The sequence below is a fragment of the Dasypus novemcinctus genome, chromosome 27 (genome assembly GCF_030445035.2).
Source record: "Dasypus novemcinctus isolate mDasNov1 chromosome 27, mDasNov1.1.hap2, whole genome shotgun sequence".
Taxonomy (NCBI): Eukaryota; Metazoa; Chordata; class Mammalia; order Cingulata; family Dasypodidae; genus Dasypus; species Dasypus novemcinctus.
Window position 1 is genome coordinate 39,735,062 of NC_080699.1, and position 20,558 is coordinate 39,755,619.

The 20,558-nt window shown below is 43.2% G+C and overlaps 1 protein-coding gene and 1 non-coding gene across 3 annotated transcripts in view; both read left to right on the forward strand.

Annotated features, from left to right (window-relative positions):
* The first annotated feature begins 6,012 nt into the window (after window positions 1-6,012).
* TMEM45B (transmembrane protein 45B) overlaps window positions 6,013-20,558 on the forward strand; it is a 72,394-nt gene continuing 57,848 nt past the window's right edge. Inside the window, exon 1 of one of the 2 annotated variants that reach the window (XM_058289097.2) lies at window positions 6,013-6,089. The gene's annotated coding sequence lies outside the window, so the exon portion shown is untranslated. The remainder of the gene's footprint in view (window positions 6,090-20,558) is intronic. The other variant, XM_058289098.2, reaches the window with a different exon arrangement.
* Window positions 9,548-9,683, forward strand: LOC111766656 (small nucleolar RNA SNORA16B/SNORA16A family). The gene has a single exon (XR_002798638.2). It is a non-coding gene; the product is annotated as a small nucleolar RNA SNORA16B/SNORA16A family (small nucleolar RNA).

Below are 20,558 nucleotides of genomic sequence, written 5' to 3' on the forward strand. Positions count from 1 at the left end.
GTCTTTCCTGTTTTTGTTTTTGTATGCCTTGTGATTATGTTGTTATTGAAATCTAGACATTTGAAAATTATAATGTAACTCTGGAAATCAGATTCCCCGCTTTCCCTGGGTATTGAAAGTTTTCTTGATTGTTGAAGCCTGTTGTATTCTGATAGTTTAATGGTTTTTCCAAAGTATCTGCAAAGCCTGTACTCCTGTTGTGTGTGGTACCTGAAATCTCTGTCCCTTTAGTTTGTATTAGACTTGAAGAGAGAAAAGTTTTTACACTAACAATCAAAATACTTTTTAGTTTTTAAACTAACAATCAAAACTACTTATCCCAGTCTTTGCAGATTTGTTCTGTGTTGGAACTCTCCTTCCATGCTTAGCCAAGCTTGGACTGAGCCAGTCCAAGGTGAAAACTTAGGTTTTCTTGGGTCTTTTCTGAGCATACATCTTGCCCTGGGCTTGCAACATGGCTTTCTAAACTAACCTGTAGGCACAGTCCTCCTGAATGCTCTAATTTCTCTAGCATTGCTTCCCAGGCTCCAGGGGCTCTATTGTGTGTCTCAGCCATAATCTTTCACACCCAATAACTGTGGTTTGATAATTACTTTACAGTGATTTTGAAGAACACCTGCCAATTCTCAAGCCTAAGTGAGTTCTGCGATGGATGAAATAGAGATTATGAGTACCTTGTGTCAGTCCTTCAGGTAGACCAGATGGGTAGAACAGACATACAGGCTAATTTTTGAATAAGGTCTGCTTTGTTGCCTCAAACCAGGCCCAGAGTTCCACACTGTGAAGGCAGAGCTTCCCAATCTCCCAGAGTACCACTGAACCCGGGAAGGAGTGGGCCAATGGCTACTAAAAGTGGCACGGAGATCCTATATTTTTTAAGTTGCCTGTTTATTGGTTTCGCATTTACTTTGTTGCTATAAACTTTTGATTATTTTCTAAGTTCTGAAAAAGTGGCTTCTGCCAGTTGCTGCTTATTTTTTGATATTTCTGTGGAGAAAAGGGAGTTTGGAGGGACCTACTCCACCATCTTGTCAACGTCACTCCTCTTTAGCTGTTCTTGACCCTTTTGAATGTCCATATTCATTTGTAAATCAGGTTATTGGTTTTTGCAGACACACACAATCCTGCAGTAATTGACTGAGATTTCATTAAATCTATTGATCAATTTAGAGAGGACCAATAAACATGTTGACTATTTCAATACATCAATATGGTATAGTCACCTTTTAATTTCAGTATTGTTTTATAGGTTTCAGTAGAGAAGTCTTGCACATCTTTTGTTATATTGATTCTAGTAATGATCATTGCCTTAAATCAGTTATTAGGAATTTCCAAATAGTGAGTTTTATAATTCTGTCATTCATTATGCAATTATTAGCCAGAATTCTTCTATAAATAAACTCTTCCTCATCTTCTAAGATTAATTTCTCTGACACACCATTCATTCCAGAAAGGCAAGATAAATGCTTAATGTTTTCTCTTTACCTACCAATTTTGAGACTAGTGCTTTGGTGACTTAGCCACCTCCAACAGTACCTAATTAGTTTTCTTTTATTTATCTTTCTCTTTGGACTGTCATTATTAATTAATTGCTAGTGTTTTTTGAATTAGGTTTTTTGAGTTGTCATTCTATTTGATTATCACATAGTCCCATCTGTAGACAGAATGTCCCTTCAAGTTCGCTCCTGGGTCCTTTGACATACTTCTGTCTTTCCTCAGTTTCTGCAGATGACAGCCTGAGACAAAAACTTGTATGCAGATAATGTATTTGGAAAGGTGATTCAGTGTGTAAGAATGAAAGAGGTACAAGTCTAAACAGAAAGGAGGGACAAGTTGGCCACTGAACGGTTTCCCCCTCTGCGCTTTTTTTTCTTCTTCTTTTTCTTTTAAATATATTTTTCAACTTTATTTTTACAGCAGTTTTAGATTTACATTTACAGAAAAATTACACCAAAATATAGGGAATTCCCACATAACCCCCACACCCCATACCCACACATATCGTTACCCCATTATTGACTTTTTAGATTAATATGGTCCATTTGTTGCAGTGGATGGACCAGTTTTGAAGCCCTACTACTAACCAAAGTCTATAGTTTACATAATGGTTCACACTTCATGCTGTACAATTCCATAGGCCATGACAAATGCCTACTGTCACGCATCCATCATCACAGTATCACACAGGAGAATCTCACTGCCCCAAATGTGCCCTGTTCCACCCATTCAGTCCCCACCCTTCTTTCTGAAGCCACTGTCTTTACATCCATGATAAAAGCTCTCTCATCAATACAGGATAGCATTCACGGGAATACCGAATCTACTTTGGTCCATACTCACACACACTCCTCCCATGATTGCTCATTCCCCAATCCCAAGGGACTTGAGAGGGGACCCAGATACCATGGGGCAGACATAAGGAATTACCCTGTCTGCAGCTGTAAATACTCCCTGCGTTTTGGGCTGGGATCTGTCCACCATATCATCTTGTTGGTTGTCTAGGGCAAGCTGAAGAAATGTAAAGTAGGAGTTGTCTTCTGGGATTCAGGGGTCATCCAGCATTTGAACAGTACCCACTGGGCTTTTCTGAGGAGCCTTTTTAAATATATCTCAGAACTATCTGTCCATGGGAACAAATGGGGAAATATCCATTGGCTTCATTCCCGCATTGATCAAAAGTAACCTCGTGGGGTGTTATTCCACCCCAAATTCCCAGGTCCACGTGCATGAGTGCCTAGTGGGTCCCTGCCAGGGCTCTGTACCTGCTGAGCCTCGGAGAAGCCCAGGGCAGGAAGCGAAGGATTTGTAGCACATGTGTTATTTATGTATCTTTTAAAAAAAAAGATCTGTAGCACAGCAGAAAGGAAAGCCTCTCTGATTGCACATCTAGGAAACCTGTCAAGGCCTGCTGCACTGGAGGAAGTGGTGAGCAGAGAGGATTTGGAAGTGCTGTGTAAGAGGAATCCAGTACTGTTCTCCCTTAAGTCCAACCCATCACGGGGTCTTCCTTCAGAGCAGTGGCCAGGTGCAATGTTTGCAGGGCCTCAGTACAAGGGGAGAGTGAGACAAACTACAGTCCCCATGGCTTGGTTGGTCCTCAGGCCATGACTGGGATAGCCAGCCCCCTGACTTCTTCTACCATCCAGCCTGGATTCCCTCCCTTGCCAGCACTTGAACCTGGAACCCTCTTCTGTAAAGAAGTTCAGCTCCCCCTTCCCCTCCAGTGTTATTCCCTTGATGTAACCACAGTAACATTCCCTATCTTCCTTGATGCTCATACCTATACCATACACACACATGTGCACATGTATACATGCACATTTTGTATCGTCATTACTGTAAAACAAACAGAAAGCAAAAACAAAATCCCACAGTCTCTGTAGCGTCACAATACATGATGACTATTTTCCAAGACAATAAATACAAATTGAATTCATTCTTTTTTTTTTAAGGCAATACAGGGGATTAAACCCAGGACCTCGTACATATGAAGCAGGCATTCAACCACTGAGCTACACATGCTCTGAATTCATTCTTTTAAATAGCTGTACAATATGTTATAGAAAGTGTATACTATTATATATATATATATAACTATTTGTTATTATAAACAATGCTGCAATAAGAATCTTTAAGAGTTTTATCTATTCTGTACTGTGAAGTCCCCAAACTGTGGTTACTGGGTCAAGGCAAATGGTATATTTAGAGCTTTCTTTAACACCCTGGAATTTATTTATGATGGGAAGTGGGGTTTGTGGGAAATGTCTGCATTAGTTAGGCTGCATGTAACAAAATCCTCAAATAACTGTGGCTTTCATAAGATGTACTTTTCTCTTTCATATAATATGGTGTAGCAGTTTGATACAGTTTATGAATTCCAAAAATAGATATTGGGTTATGTTTATAAACTGGTCTGTACCTGGGTGTGATTAAATTAGGATTAGGGTTTTGATTGGGCCACGTCAGTAGGGTGTTGAGTCCCCACCCCCCTGGTGGGCAGGACTCACAGATAAAACTACGTGGCAGAGCAGAGGAGTTAGTTGGAGTTTTGATGTTGGAGTCTCGATGCTGGAGTTTGGAGCAGGAACCTGGGAAGTAAGCACACAGGGGAGCAGAGCAGCTGAGCCCAGAGAGAATCAAGCCCTGGGGGGAGAGAAACAGAGCTGGTCACCTGATAGTCTACAGCTGGCCTTGTAGAGAGAGGCAAAACCAAGAGAATCTCATAGTCTACAACTGCCCTTGTGGAAAAAAAAACAGAGAAGCTGAACCCAGAGAGAAATGGGCCCTGGGAAGAGAGGAACCCAGGAAGCCTGAACCCATGCAGATGTCGGCAGCCATCTTGCCCCAACACATGGCAACAGACTTTGGTGAGGGAAGTAACTTACCTTTATGGCCTGGAAACTGTAAGCTTCTAGCCCAAACAAGTACCCTTTATAAAAGCCAACAGATGTCTGGTCTTTTGCATCAGCACCCCTTTCGCTGACTAACACATATGGGATGTGGGATGGAGTCTGTTGCATAACCATGCTCATCCAAGCACCCAGCCTCCTACCTTCCTTGGTGACAACCCCCAGAAGTTGTATCACTTTCACTCACATGACCTGCATGTAGTCACATGACCCATACTAGCTAAAAAGGAGCTGATGTTTCTTAAGGTAAGTATAATTGAACCTGTTTCTAGACTTTAATCTGTTTTCCTGTTATATTAAAGTACTTTATAGTAGCTGTTAGCTGTTATTGTTATGTTATGATTACAGTTGTTGGTGTATTAGCAATTTATCTGTTATTAAAAACTTGATATAAATTGATTTGGGTTATTTTTGCAGGCCAAATTAAAGGTGGTCAAACTTATTTTTTTTTAAACCAGTTTTTTTGCCTCGTATGATGACATGGATGTTTTGTAAGTTCACAACATTTATTATACACTTACTGTCCACGTACGAAAGATAAACGTCAATGAAAAAAAAAAATGAAAAAAACCAGTTTGTCCTGGCATATGGATATTACAATTTGCAGTAGAGATCATTTTCTTAGTTACAATTTTTCGGTGCTAAAATGTATCCTTACCCACCCCTAATTATGCAACTAAGATACCACAACAACAACAAAAAAGAAAAAGAAACCAAAGATGTCACAACTTTGTTTCCTCCTCACAGGCTTAGAGGAATAAAAAGCCTTCCTGAAGAGGCAGCCTGACTGGAACTGCCACCTGGGGCAGGCAGGAAGCAGCCCTTCCCAGAATATCAGGCACCCAGGATTCCCGCCTGCACCCAGTGAAACCTCAGGTACGGGCAAGTGCTGGGAGGAGGCGGCTCACCCAGCACGTTCCCGAGCTGATGGGAACGTCAAAGTCAAAGAGATGTTCTCCCAGCTCTGGCTCTGCTGGCCAAGGACCAAGAGCCCCTCACCTGCCTCCGGGCCGTTCGCCCCTCTCGCCAAGGCACCCAAGTCGACCCCGTTTACTCTGTTTTACAAGGGAAAGGCCTGCTCAGGTTTAGGCGTGATTCTCAGAAGGGGCTTCCACTGATTCTCCAGAAGAAGGGGAAACGCTGCTGAATCAGAAAACACCTGTTCTTAGGGCCGTGCGGGATGGGGCTTTAGCTCCTGGTTCTTAACGTCTGGGGGGGCGGGGGCGATGCTGGAAGGAAGGACAACGGGGGCTGGAAACTCCCCACCGGGCCAACCCCTAATTTACAGATGAGGCCGCGGGGACCGCACGGCCGCCAGCTCGCCTGCGCCCTGACCGTCTCGCCGCGGCCGAGCGTGGGATGAGCTGAGGGCTTCACCGCGGAAAGCCACCCGCGGCCCCGTCGCCCCTGGAGGGGCCACCGCGCCCTCCCCCCGGCCCCGGCTCTGCCTCCCGCGGGTGGGCGGCGGGCGCGCGGGCTCGGCGGGGGAGCTCCCGCTAAGCGGAGGGCCCAGGATGGGCGGGTCCGGGGCGCGGAGGGCGCGGGGCGTTCGGGCAGGTCTGGGACGCGGAGCGGGGGCCGAGCGGGGGCGGGAGCACGAGTCCCGACGCTCACCTGCCCGGCCGCCTGCCCGCCGTTGCCGCCGGGGAGAGAGGAGCTGCTCAGGGGCGCTCGCCGCAGGTCAGAGGGGCAGAGCGGGCGGGCGCGGGCGGGCGTGGGGCCCTGGGCCGCGAGGGGCCCGGCCGGGACAGCCGGGCTGGGCATGTCGAGCCGCGGGCGCCCGTGCGTCCCGAGCGAGGTGCGGGCTGCTCCGGAGCTGCGCGGGGGCAAACCCCGGGCTCCTCCCCGCCCGCGAGGCCCCTGCCACCTGTGCCCCGTGCGCCCTCGTCGGCCCCGAGCCCCAGAGCTGCTCTCTAGGGACCTTCCTCCAGGCGGCAGCCCCGGGGCGGTGATTCTCGTGTTTCCAACACCCGAACCAGATACTTCCTTTTAGTCGGGAAGCCTGGAATCGAATAATGCCAGGGATTCATAGGCCTCCCGAGCCATTATCTGGCTTCCAGAACGTGTGTCCACTCACCCAACAGTGGGTGGAAACGGAGGCCACGGGCAAAGGGGAGTAGCGCAGGCAGAGCGCGTCTCGTTTAGCTCTGGGATGGCCCTTCACCTGGAGGCATCCACCACCTGGAGAGACGGCCTGGAAGTGTTGCCCCAGCTGTAGGAAAAGACTGGGGCATGAAGTCGATGAAGTTCCAATGTTAGGGCAGCATCTCTTGTAAAACTTATGGAAATCGCTCTTTTCCTTCACATTCTCTTTCACTGTGTCTCACCTTTTCCGTGACTTCTGCGATTTCCTCCATATCCCTGGCGACGTTTCCCAGTGCCGGCCCCTTGCTCCCTTCAGGCGGCCAGGCTCCCAGAACTAGAGCATCTCACCTGCAGGGCCGGTGTGGCTTAGTGTTCAGAAGACAGGGACTGCCTGCGCCAGGTGAGGGGAGAAATAAATAAATAAAATCTTTAAAAGACAATTTGTTCAATGGATGTCTGAACAAGGATGTGATGCTGCAAGATTTCCTTCATTTAAAAATGACAGAAACCCTACCATACTAGCTTAAATGAATAAGAACTTCGCTTTTTCAGACAACTAGACGTTTGGAGGTGAGAAATCAGGGCTGAGACAATTGTTCCAGAACGTCTTTTGGAACGTGCTCCCTCTGTCTTCCTGCACTGGATTCCCGTTTCTTGGATTCCGTGTCTTCTCCTTCCTTGGCTTTGCTGGAGAATAGTTTCCTGAGAAAGGGTGCCTAGAGCAGAAGCAGGTTCATCCAGAAGCTGATGAAGCTCACAAGCCCCTGTGAATGCTGTGAATTGCTGCACGCGGTCCTGAGTGGGGAGGAAAACCCTGGGTTTGTCAAGAAGTATCCTGGGTAAAGTTTCTAAAGAGAGCCTAAAAGAAAGAGCCCTGAACCTCCTGGCCTGCTTTGTTGTGATTTCTTATTTCATTCTAAAGAAGTATTTGCTTTCACAATCAGTTTTTATACTTGCAATTTTCCATTGTTTACATAGGCCTCCCCAAATTACAAAAGCTTCAGAGCCCACACAATCTGGGTGTCACCTGAAGGAAGGTAAGCTTTTAGAGACCTGGTGCATTTAAATGCCATTTCTCTTCCATGATTGATAGTTTGGCTGGGTATAGGATATGAAGTTGGAAATGCGGTTCTCCCAGAACTTTGAGAGCATTGCTCCATTTTCTTCTAGTTCTTAGGATGTGGTTGAGAACTTGATGCATTCTGATTCCTGAGCTCTTGCATTTTATTTTAACCCCTGGAAGTTTGTAGGGTGTTATTTTCTTAATTACTCATATTCTGAAATTTCATGGTGGTGTTTTTTTGGCATTCGCCTTTTTTCAGTCATTTCTTCCAAGCATTTAATAGGGCTTTTCAATTTAAAAATCATATTCTTCAGTTCTGGGTGATTTTCTTCTGTTATATAATTTCCTTCTGGATTTCTTGTGTCAGTCCTCTAATTTTCTTATCTTTTCTCTCTTACTTTAAAAATATGTCTTTCTCTTAGTACTGGTAAATCTTACAACCCGTCTATTATGTATTTAAATTTCAATCACCATATATTTAAACCCCATTTAAAAATTTTTATTTGGGGAGGGAAGGAGGATTTTCTAAATGTTCTTTTTCATAGTATCCTGTTTTAATTTCATGGATGGAGTATCTTCTCATTTCTCTGAAAACATTAAACCTGTATTTTTTCCTGTATTCTAAAAGTTTCCCTTTGCTACCTACAATGACTGTGCTTTTGTGGCAAAGTCCCGATGTTTTGGGTTCTGCCTTTCATATTGGGACCTTTCTTCAGATGTTCCTGTTTGGGAATGGTATACTGAAACACAGTTTGGATGCTTAGCTGGGAGTATGGCTGGGAGATTGGTGAGATTATTGTAAGGTGATTAGGCAGAGCAGTCTTTTTTTTTTTAATATAATAAACTTTATTTAAAAGAGGTTTTAAATTATAGAAAAATTACATCAAAAGTATAAAGGATTCCTATATACCCCTCTCCCTCCCACATCTTCCCCAATTAATACCATCTTAAAATTGTGTGGTACATCTGTTACAATGATAAATATTGAAGCATTGCTACTAACTAAGGTCCATAGTTTACATTGTGGTGTATACAGACCCGTCTTCTTTGACAGCTTGTCATTATCTGTCCCAACTAGTTTTCTAGTATAATCTGTTTCTCAGTAGAAAGACCCCATCTCTAGTAGTTTATTCCTCTTTGAGAAAAGACCACTAATAGTACAACTTAAATGGATTTATTATGCAGTTGGCTTAATTACAGAGATTATTGTGAGGTGGGTATGTGGTAATCCCAGATTCACAATCTGTGTGTGGTTCTTTGTTCTGCCCCCACCTGAAGAACCTGGTGCTGCTCTGTGCGTTTTCTTCTATGCAGCAGTGGCAAGGATCAGGTGGCTTGCATGGAAACGACAGTCTTTTCTATTCAAAAATAAAAAATAATATGGGAATCCTGTATTCTATGCATGATGGTTTTATAACCCCACAACTTCTTTAATACATAAAAAAATAAAAACAGGGAAACGGACTTTGGCCCAGTGGTTAGGGCGTCCGTCTACCATATGGGAGGTCCGCGGTTCAAACCCCGGGCCTCCTTGACCCGTGTGGAGCTGGCCATGCGCAGTGCTGATGCGCGCAAGGAGTGCCGTGCCACGCAAGGGTGTCCCCCGCGTGCCCACCCCACGCGCAAGGAGTGCACCGTGAGGAAAGCCGCCCAGCGTGAAAAGAAAGAGCAGCCTGCCCAGGAATGGCGCCACCCACACTTCCCGTGCCGCTGACGACACACACTTCCCGTGCCGCTGACGACAACAGAAGCGGACAAAGAAACAAAAGCAGACAAAGAAACAAGACACAGCAAATAGACACCGAGAACAGACAACCAGGGGAGGGGGGGAAATTAAATAAATAAATAAATAAATCTTTAAAAAAAAAAAAAAAAAAAAAAAAAAAAATAAAAACATAGACAAATAATAATAAATAAAAAGCTCAGCGCTCCTAAGGTAATGAATGTTCTTTGAACACATATATAAATAATTGGTTTGAAATAACCATTTGTTGGCTCTCATCGAAGCTGCAGCTGCTTCCCCATAGCTACTGTGGTCAAAAAGGAGCCCAGAGTGACAGTTTTCCTTGACGGTCTCTGTTCTGTTTGCTGTAACTTATCTGCAACAATTTCGGGAAAAGACGGTTTCCATTGAATCTGCCATTTCTCAGGTGTGGGCCGAGACATTTATTGGCATGTTCCCAGAAGCTCCCAGATTGGGGCTTTTCAGAAGTACCTCACTGGGGCCAAGAAACAGTATTATAAAGGATCAGTAGAATATTTACTGGGAAAACCCATTGGCACACCTGACACAAATCTCTGCAGTGCTTTGGATCACAAGCCAGAAAAGTTGAGTGAATCAGGACCAAAGATGAAGGGCACAGAAGTTGTAAAGTCAAAGTGAAGGGACATCTTGACACCTGGATGCTTAAAAGTATTGTCAATTGGACCATCAAATTCTTGTGATTCTGAGGACCAAATGAAGGGAACACTTTGTTCTGGACAAATACGTTTCATCCTAGCTGTGCAGAAGGAAGATTCCAGGGTGACTGGTCTTTCAGGGGAGTGAGGACGCCCAGGGATCACAGAGCAGGTGTTGGAAGGCGGGATCCTCAGGATCCTGTTACCTTGAGTTTTCAAACAGTGTTAACAAGTCTGAAGATGCCAGCTGGTCCAGAGCACGGTCTGTGATACTAGAAAGCTGTCCTCATCTGATTATGGACTAGAGTTGGGAGAAGCACTTGGAAGAAGCAGGCTAAAAGGCACCTGGCTGGTTATCAGGCAGAAATTGTGAACTCTGCAAGGAGAGTCCTTTGCTTTTTGAGTGCTTATATCCCTTGTGACTGACATTTTGGTAACCAATAAAATATTTACTCTATAGGAAAAAAAAAAACCATTTGCAAATTATTTATTACTCACCTAAAATGAAGTACTTATTGATCCTGAGTAAATTAGAGCCTATTGGGAAGCTCAGAATTATGTAGGTTTTTGTCTTTAAACAAAGCTAATCTTAGAAGAAAATTTAATTAAGATGGAAAAGTAGAATTAGTATAGTGTTTTTCTTTAAGGAGTTATATTGGGGAAATTGTTTCCTAATGCCTCTAAAGAATGTCTTGGTTATAGAATTTGGATGAGAATCTCTGCCTTAGAAGGTCATTTTCTAAATCCATGCCATTTTTTCCCCTTACACAGCATGACAACTTGATAATAAAATTTTGTGACTTTTTTCCCCCTTTGATGGGGATAGTTTTAGATCACCTTAAGAGACAGATGATATGTATTACAGGAATAAGTTCAGGTTAACCTCCAAAGACCTTTTAATTGGAAAACCTAACCATCAGAGACTGGATTTCTATTGCTGTTTTTTCCTTCTCAGGCACCCTCCAAACAAAGACTTGTAGGCTGGGGCCCAGTCTTCTTAGTTCTGTTCCTCCAGCACCTGGAACAATGCCTTCCATACAGCAGACACTTGATAAGTGTTCATTGAGTTAACTTGATTTCATTATACATTTCAAAGAAGCTCTTCTAACTTGTGCCCTTGCTATTTCCTCTTCTATCATTTTACATTATTTGGTCTTAGATGATCCTAACCCATTCTCAAATTTGGTGGTGTTGAACGGCTCAAAGAAAACAGACTTGGAAGATTTCAAATGACCATGGCTCTAGGTTGCATTTCCGAGAGTGAAATACCATGAATCAGTCAGGGTTCCCTAGGGAAACAGAACTGACAGGCGATATCCGTAAATAGTATGAGATTTTATAAAATTCCCTCACATGACCATGGGGATGCACAAGTTCAAATTCCATAGGGCAGGGGTGGCAGACTTCGCCCAGTGGTTAGGGCATCTGCCTACCACATGGGAGGTCCGCGGTTCAAACCCCAGGCCTCCTTGACCCATGTGGAACAGGCCCATGTGCAGTGCTGATGCGCGCAAGAAGTGCCCGTGCCACACGGGTGTCCCCCGCGTAGGGGAGCCCTCCCTCACAAGGAGCGTGCCCCGTAAGGAGAGCCGCCCAGCACGAAAGAAGGTGCAGCGTGCCCAGGAATGGCGCCGCACACACGGAGAGCTGACACAACAAGATGACGCAACAAAAAGAAACACAGGTTCCTGTGCTGCTGACAACAACAGTAGCCAACAAAGGAGATGTAGCAAATAGACACAGAGAGCAGACAATCGGGGTCGGGGGGAAGGAGAGAGAAATAAATAAATATTTTTTTAAAAAAATTCAAAATCACAGCAGGACTGAGCTTATCTCTAGGAAACAAATTGAGCTTGATGGTAAAGGAGCTCTTGGTCACGGTAGTTTTTCTCCTTATTGTGGTGAAGACATGACAGAGTGAGGTTCAGACTCCTCTTCTGATCTTACTCCTTCCAACCATGTTGTTCCAAGCAACCACTTCTGGAGTAAATGACAATAACAGCCATGACTGTACTACTTTGAGCAGAGATACGGTCTCCCGAGTTAGAGACACTCATGCTCCTGTTAAAAACAGGACATGGCCTCAGTTGAAACTCATGACTCTGGCCACTGTCACATCAGCCTCCGGGCAATGAGGATTTTCAACACTGTATCTTGTGCTTCTCCTGCCTCCTATTACTAATAAGCTCCTAGGAGAGGAAGGAAGGGTACAGAACTGGTTTTTTGCAGAGTAACAGATTGCTGGGTCATGCAGGATTGGCTGTATTTCAAAGAAAACAGGGCAGAAAGCACCTGAGTAGTTCCTGTTGTCAGGGACAGATCCAGACAGTGTAAAGACCACGTTCTGCAGTAAAATGATATGCTGTGAGCTCCCCACCAACCAGGCACATACCTGTTCCTGTTAAAAGGTCGACTCGGACACTGCCCTTTCCAAGACTATGCAGAAGTTCACCAGTGATGATTTCCCCCCTGGATTCACCTATTCAGAAGCAAAGAACAGCCTTAATTTAATCATTAGACTTCTCCTAGGTGAGACAGCTGGTTTCTCCCACATTAACTGTGGGAATAGGTATAAGAGCACCAGAGAAGAAAAGGGAACTGATATTTATTTATTGAACACATCCTAGTTAGCAGCTAGACATTTTCCATTTTCAGTTACTCCTGACAAAATCCCCCTGAGGTCATTAATGTCCCTGTTTTAGAGGGAGGGGCATTGAGATTCAGAGAGAGTGGTAGATTGAATTGCGTACTCCAACAAAACACATGTTCCTAATCTTTTGTGGGAGTGAAACGCATTTACAAATTCGACCTTTTGAAGATGTTATGAATCAGGGTGAGTCTTAATCCGTATTACAGAGTCCTTTATAAGCAGAAGAAATCTGGATGCACTAAGTCAGAGAAAGCCACAGAGAGGATCCAGATAGAACAGATACAAGAGGAGAGAGATGGACACTTAACAGGAGTCAGAAATGCGAGCCAGGGAACCCCAGGGATCGTGAGAAGCCAGCACCCGAAGGCCACAGACTCCCAAGAGAAAGCAGAGACTTGCTGAGGCCTTGATTTTGGACTTCTAGCCTCCTGAACTGGAAGATAATAAATTCCTGTTGTTAAGCCAATCGGTGTGTGGTATTTGTCCTGGAATATAGGAAAACTAAGACAGAGAGGCTAGAGAACTTGTCTGAGCAGTAGCAGTGGTAAAACTAGGGTTTGAACTTAGGTCTGACACACTCCATAGGTCAGGTTCTTTCTATTATGTGACAATAGTCTCCCTTCAAGGAAAGTTTAGGAATTCACTTTCTTTCAAGAAACTTTAGGACATAGAATGCACCAGATTATATGACATTTGACCTTAGTCATTCCCAGCTTACCTTTCCTTGCAACCATGTGTGCATTAGTTCATGTCCTTTCCCAGAGACTCCTGGGCATATAGGGCCATCACAACTGGTTGATTTGACTTCGTAAGTACCCCATTTACTCAGTCCCAGTCTAAGAAGATTTCACAGTTAAGTGCATTCTAACTTTGGAAGAGAATGATACATGGTCATTCTTGTTAAAGAAGGCGAGAAATATTATATAGGTCAACTCCAACCACATCTATAATTTGCTACAGCTGCTTCTTAAACTTTGTACATGCTATTTCTACTGCCTGAAACCCTACCCATATCACCTGACTAAAGGTTGTTTGTTTTTCAACAAACTAATACATAGATAAAGAAATTGAATCCGTTATCAAAGATCTCCCAACAAAGAAAAGCCCAGGAACAGATGGCTTCACTGGTGAATTTTACAAAACACTCCAAGAAGAATTAACACCTACCGTGCTCAAAGTCTTCCAGAAACTGAAGAGGAAGGAACACTACCTAACTCATTCTATGAGGCCAGAATCACCTTCATACCAAGGCCAAGAAAGCCACCACAAGAAAAGAAAACTATGAACCAATATCCCTACGAACATAGATGCAGAAATCCTCCACGACATATTGACGAACCAAACCTAACAGAATTATATATCATGATCAAGTGAGATTTACCTAAGGTATGAAAGGGTAGTTCAACATAAGAAAACTAATTAATGCAGCACTCCACATTAATAGAATGAGGGAAAAAGACTGCATACTCATTTCACTTGACGCAGAAAAGACATTTGGCAAATCAACCACCCCTTCTTGATAAAATCATGTCTAGAACTAGGAATAGAAGGAAACTACCCCAAAATCATCAAGGACATGTGTATTAAAACACACAGGGAAGTGAATGTTGCTCAATCAGTTGGGCTCCCGTCTACCACATGGGGGGCCCTGGGGCCTCCTTGTGAAGGCAAGCTCACCCACAAGTGCCGCCAAGCACCGCCCGGCCTGCAGACACCACAGAGGGCTGACTCAACAAGGTGATGCAACAACAACAAAAAAAAGGAGTCAAGCAAAAACACAGAAGAATGCACAGCAAATGGACACAGAGAGTGGACAGCAAGCAAAAAGCCACAAGGGGCAGGAGGGGATATTTAAACACACACACACACACACACACAAAACCTCACAGCTAGCATCATACTCAATGGTGAAAGACTGAATGATTTCCCTCTAAGATCAGAAATAAGGTAAGGATGCCAGCTGCCACTGCTCTTATTCAACATTGTACTGGGAAATTCTAGTCAGACCAATTAGGCAAGAAAAAGAAATAAAATCCTAATTAGGAAGAAGTGAAACTTTCCTCGTTTGCAGATGACATGATTCTATGTGCAGAAAATCCTTAAAATTCAACAAGGAGCTGGAGCCATGGAAAGTAAACACATAGGAGAAGAACACGGAGGAATAGAGATGGTTGCATAGACACAGCAGAGGCCCCAGGAAGAGAGCAAGCCTCATAGTCTATAGCTGACCTTGTGGAGAGAAAAGGGCAGCTGAGCCTGGAGAGGAATGAGCCCTAGGAAAGAGATGAGACTTACCCCAGAGTACAGCTGATATTGGAAGAAGCTGGGACCATGGAGCCTTAAGAGGAAGAGGAAGACTGGACTCTTGCAGATGACAGTAGTCATCTTGCTGCAGCTCAAGGCAACAGACTTGGGGTAAATCAGCCAGGAAAGAAAAATCAAAGGTGCCAGTAAGAATTTTGCCACAATTGTCTATGGCAACAAGACTCAGCTGCCCCTGATGAAAGCTCATTTCAAATATGACCACTTCTGCAATAAAGACATCTTGAGGTATTACTAGTATATTCACCCTGGAATTGATATGGACCATGTAGCCCCATTAGAAGATTCTTGGCTAGAACATGTATTGAACTTGGTCCCAAAACATCTGAAAGTCCTTACTGACAGCATACTTGTATTTTCGGATGAAATCATAGTTGATTTTGTTTTAAAAGACCCAAGAGAAAAAGAAGATGATAAAAAGCTAGATGATCTTCTGCCCCATTGTGTTGAACTCTGAAAGCTGAAGATGGAATATCCTTTAAATAAGGATGATCATTGTAATCATTGGAGTTGCAGAAGAAATGTCTTCAAATAAGAATATTAGAGGCAAGCGGATGTGGCCCAACTGACAGAACATCCGTCTACCATATGGTGGGTCCAGAGTTTGATCCCCAGGGCCTCCTGACCCATGTGGTAAGCTGGCCCATGCACAGTGCTGCTGCATGCAAGGAGTGCCATGTCATGCAGGGGCGCCACTGCATAGGGGTGTCCCACATGCAATGAGTGCACCCTGCAAGGAGAATCCCAGGTGAAAAAACACAGCCTACCCAGGAGTGGTGCCACACACATGGAGAGCTGACACAGCAAGATGACGCAACAAAAAAGAGATGTAGTTTCCTAGGGCTACCGGATAATGCAAGCGGATGCAGAAGAACACACAGTGAATGGACACAGAGAGCAGACAACAGGGGCAAAGGGAGAAAAATAAAATGAAATAAATCTTTTAAAAAAAGAAATAAAAATCCACAGCAAAGCTACTGAAATTAATAAATGAATTCAGCAAAGTAGCAGGATAGAAGATCAAGATGTGAAAATCAATGCTATTTCTATATACTAGTAATGAATAACTTGAAGAAATCCAAAAAAATATTCCATTTACAAGAGCAACTTAAAGAATCAAATATCTAGGAATAAATCTAAACAAGAATGGAAAGGACTTATATACAGAAAACTAGAAAAAAAAAGAAATCAAAGAAGACCTAAATAAATGGAAGGACATTCCATGTTCATGGATTGGAAGCCTAAATATTACTAAGATGTCTACTCAAAGCAATTATAGATTCAATGCAATCCCAATAAAGATTCCTACAACCTTCTTTGCAGAAGTGGAAAAGCCAATCATCAAATTTAATGGACAAAACCTCAAACAGGGGTGCTCCAGAGGCCTCTGGAGATACCCAGATGCTGTAGGTAAGGCACACAGCCCCATGAAATTAGCACTCCATTGGTGGGCCTTACCTTGAAATATATGAAACTTTATTTCCCCAATGTAACAGAATTAGACTCATTTATAATTTGCCTACACATGATTCTTCTACCTCTTTTATTTGAACCTATAATTAGCATTTTATATATACATATATATATACATATATGTCCCAGAGAATTAAATCTTCAGTCTGTTCATTTGAGGTTTAGTAGAGTCCTGAATCTCAGCAGAGTTGCCGCCAACACCTGCTCTCCAGTTTATCAGACTTGCCCAGGACAACTAAAAAGTGACAATGATGGACAACTCCGATCCGAAAACACAAAGAGTATCCACAACTACAAGCAAAACAGTTTCTTCCATCTACCCCATAAGATCTAAGCCCCCTCTCAATCTGAAGCAGAATGGGTGTCAGCATCCTAAAATCCTTGAGACTGAGGAATGAACAAACACAAGAGGGGACCAAAAATAGACTTATTATTATTGTAATAGAAGAACTTGTAACAATGATTTAAATGTAGTGGTTACCAGAAGTTCTGAGGAGAAGGCAAGGGAAGAATAGGTGAGAAACAGGGCATTTTTAGGACATTGGAATTGTTCTGCATGATATTGTGATGATAGATACAGGCACTTTGTCAAAACCTATAAAACTGTAGGATGCAAAGTGTAAACCATAATGTAAACTATAGGCCTTGATTAGTAGCAGTGCCTCAATATTGTTCATCAATTGTAACAAATGTACCATGCTAGTGTAAGATGTTATTAATAGGGGAAAATGAGGAAGCAGGAGGGAATTAGGCATATGGGAATCCTCTACACTTTCGATGTAACTTTTATAATCTAAAATTTCTTTAAAAGTAAAGTTTATTATATGAAAAAAAAATTTATATGGAAGGATAAGGGGCCCTGGATTGTCCAAGCTATCCTGAAAAAGAATAAAGTTGGAGGACCCATACTTCCCCATCTTAAAACTTATTGCAAAGCCACAATAATCAAAACAGCATGGTATTGGCACAAGGACAGACATATAGGCCAATGGAATTAAACTGAGAGCTCAGAAATCAACCCTCACAGTTATGGCCAACTGATTTTTTTTTGTCTTTATTTTTTTAATATTACATTCGAAAAATATGAGGTCCCCATATACTCCCCACCTCCCTCACCCCACTCCTCCCCCCATAGCAACAATCTCCTCCATCATCATGAGATATTCATTGCATTTGGTGAATACATCTCTGAGCACCGCTGCACCTCATGGTCAATGGTCCACATCATAGCCCACACTCTCCCACGTTCCACCCAGTGGGCCATGGGAGGGCATACAATGTCCAGTAACTGTCCCTGCAGCATCACTGAGGACAGCTCCAAGTCCGAAAAACACCTCCACATCTCATCTCTTCCTCCCATTCCCCACCCCCAGCAGCCACCATGGCTACTTTCTCCACACCAATGCCACATTTTCTTCCATTACTAATCACAACAGTTCATGAATAGAATATCAGTAAGTCCACTCTAATCCATATTCTATTCCTCCATCCTGTGGACCTGGGAATGGTTGTGTCCACTCCACATCTATATGAAGAGGGGGCTTAGATTTCACATGGATGCTGGATGCAATCCTCCTGCTTTCAGTTGTAGGCACTCTTGGCTCCCTGGTGTAGTGGTTGACCTTCTTCAACTCCATGTTAGCTGAGTGGGGTAAGTCCAATAAACCAGAGTGTAGGAGCTGAAGTCTGTTGTGGCTCAGTGCCTGGGTATCATATGGTCAGTCCAGAGATTCAGGTCCCCTGGGTATATATTAAACTCCAGCACCAACTACAGTTCTAGTAAATATAACAGGAGAGGCTTGTGAAAAAAAGATCACATCTGAGTCCAGCTCCATCACACAGAAACACAAACTCCAAAGAAGGGCCAACTGACATGGCACTGAACCCATCTGCCATGAGCATAGAACCTGTGGGTCTCTGTAGCCCTCAGAAGTACCAGTACCTGGGGTTGTATCTACTTTATCTGTTTCTGGGACTCTGTTGAGGTGTGCATAAAGACAACCCCTCTGATAACCTCCTGGCTCTTTTTGGAGACTCATAGCCATAGAAACTCATTTGTCCTTTCCATTTCCCCCTTGATTCATGTCAAAAAGCATTTTTAACTCCTGGTATTATATGTAGACTGAGATATTCCTCTGGTGTGAGTTGACTCTTTTATTCAAGGTCATTTTCTAGTTACATCATCAGCTGATACTTGATAGTAATCCCACGGCATCAGGGAAGCTCATCTCTGGGACTCATGTCCCACGCTTGTGGGGAAGGCAACACATTTACATGCTGAGTTTGGCTTCGAGGCTGGCCACATTTGAGCAACACGGAGGCTCTCAGGAGGTAACTCTTAGGCACCCTGCAGCTCTAGGCCTTGTTCTTATTTCAGGTGCACCGGCTCACAAGCATAGTCATTAGTATCAAGGGCTCATTGTTGGGCCTTCCTTCTTTTTTGGTCTTTGCCGTTGCACTTGGGGGATTGTTTCTGTTCCTTTAGGGACTGTGATAGAGCTCCCTTGGCTAGGAACACAGCACTCCTTCAGTTGTTGTTTTTAATTGTATCCACTATGAAAATATCCAAACATTTTTATGTGCCCTGGATGTATGCCCTGTCGGACTCCCTGCCAACCATGTGTCCCCTGTCAATAACGTCCCACACCAGTATTTCTCCCCTGCCATTATTGAAACTCTCTGTGATCCAAAACTTCCTGAAAAGTGAAGTCCAATATATTGCCAGGTTCCCTTAATAGTAAAATGGAATATAGCGATGAGTTTAAAGGTTAGATATAGAATACATATTAATTTGACAAAATTAAGGTAAAAATTAATTGGGGTATCAAAGAATTAAAAATGCAAAAGCTTTGTTTTTGATGTTTTGCCTTCCATCAGTGCAATAAGTGTTGTCCTGTATGCAAATGGACAAGGCAACTACTTATGCTTTTCCTCAGTGCCTACGTCCTATCTTTCTCTTTTCTTTTTTCTAATTATTAAGCTTATCTTCACAAGAGTTTTAGATCTCAGTAATTCATATATACAATATACAGTACTCCCATATATCCAACATAAAACCTTTTTCCTTCCACAGCAATCATATTTTTACATATTCATATTATATTTACTGAAACTGATGTACAGATATTGAGACAATAGCTTTCAAACAAGGTAACATTTGTGTTTACATTGTGGTTTATATTTTAGACTATACAGGTTTCTAAATTTTTAGTTATCTTATGTTTTACATTATGATTTACATTTTAGCCTATCAGTCCCTATATATTTTTGGTGTAATTTTACATGTCTTATATCCATCCTTGCGTACTCTTGTGGAACACTTCTATTGCCCACACGATTACATTGGTTCTATCTATTCAATACCTCCTTCTTAGTTCTATCTATTCAATACCTCTTTCCCCCTCCCCTTACGGCCCACAGTGACAGTCAATCTTCATTGCTTGAAGGGCCATGTTCAGAGATGCTTGCAACAGTGTTGAGGGCTTGACATGCTCAACTGCCCTAATGCACTGGGAGCCACCCTTTCTCTCGAGAGATACAATTCCCTCTATTTGAGGGCATCAGTCCTCCCCAGGATGTGGGTATACCTTCACTCTCATTGTATGGGTCTCTATCCAATTATATAACCCACTGTGGCAAAATGAGCATTCATATATTCCCTAGGAGCCTGTCCTGCGTCAGATTATCCCCTTTAAGCATCTTACACAGGTAACTTTCCTTATTATATTTTTGAAAAAGTTTTCTCAGCATTATACTCTCAACCCAATACCTGACAATCTCCTATGTTTATATGTTGCCCCACCCTCCCTCCCCAGTTTCTTGGGCAATATTACCCATCCTCCCATCCCTAGCCCCCTCAAGCCCACAAAGCCCCACCCAAAGGTAACCCCATGTCCCCATTTTACCCCTTCCTTGTACAAATACTTACCTCCAACTTATCATAGATTTCACCCATGTAGGTGTCAGCTTACCTCCTTCCTCTACCCACCAAGTTCCTGTAAGCCTATCATCCAGTCTCTAGTTCTCTGAGGCAGCTTGGTTTACTTATTTCATATCATTGAGGTCATGTAGTATTTGTCCTTTAATGCATGGGTTGCTTCACTCAACATAAGGTTCTCAAGATTCATCCATGTTATCACGTGTGTTTGTAGTGTAT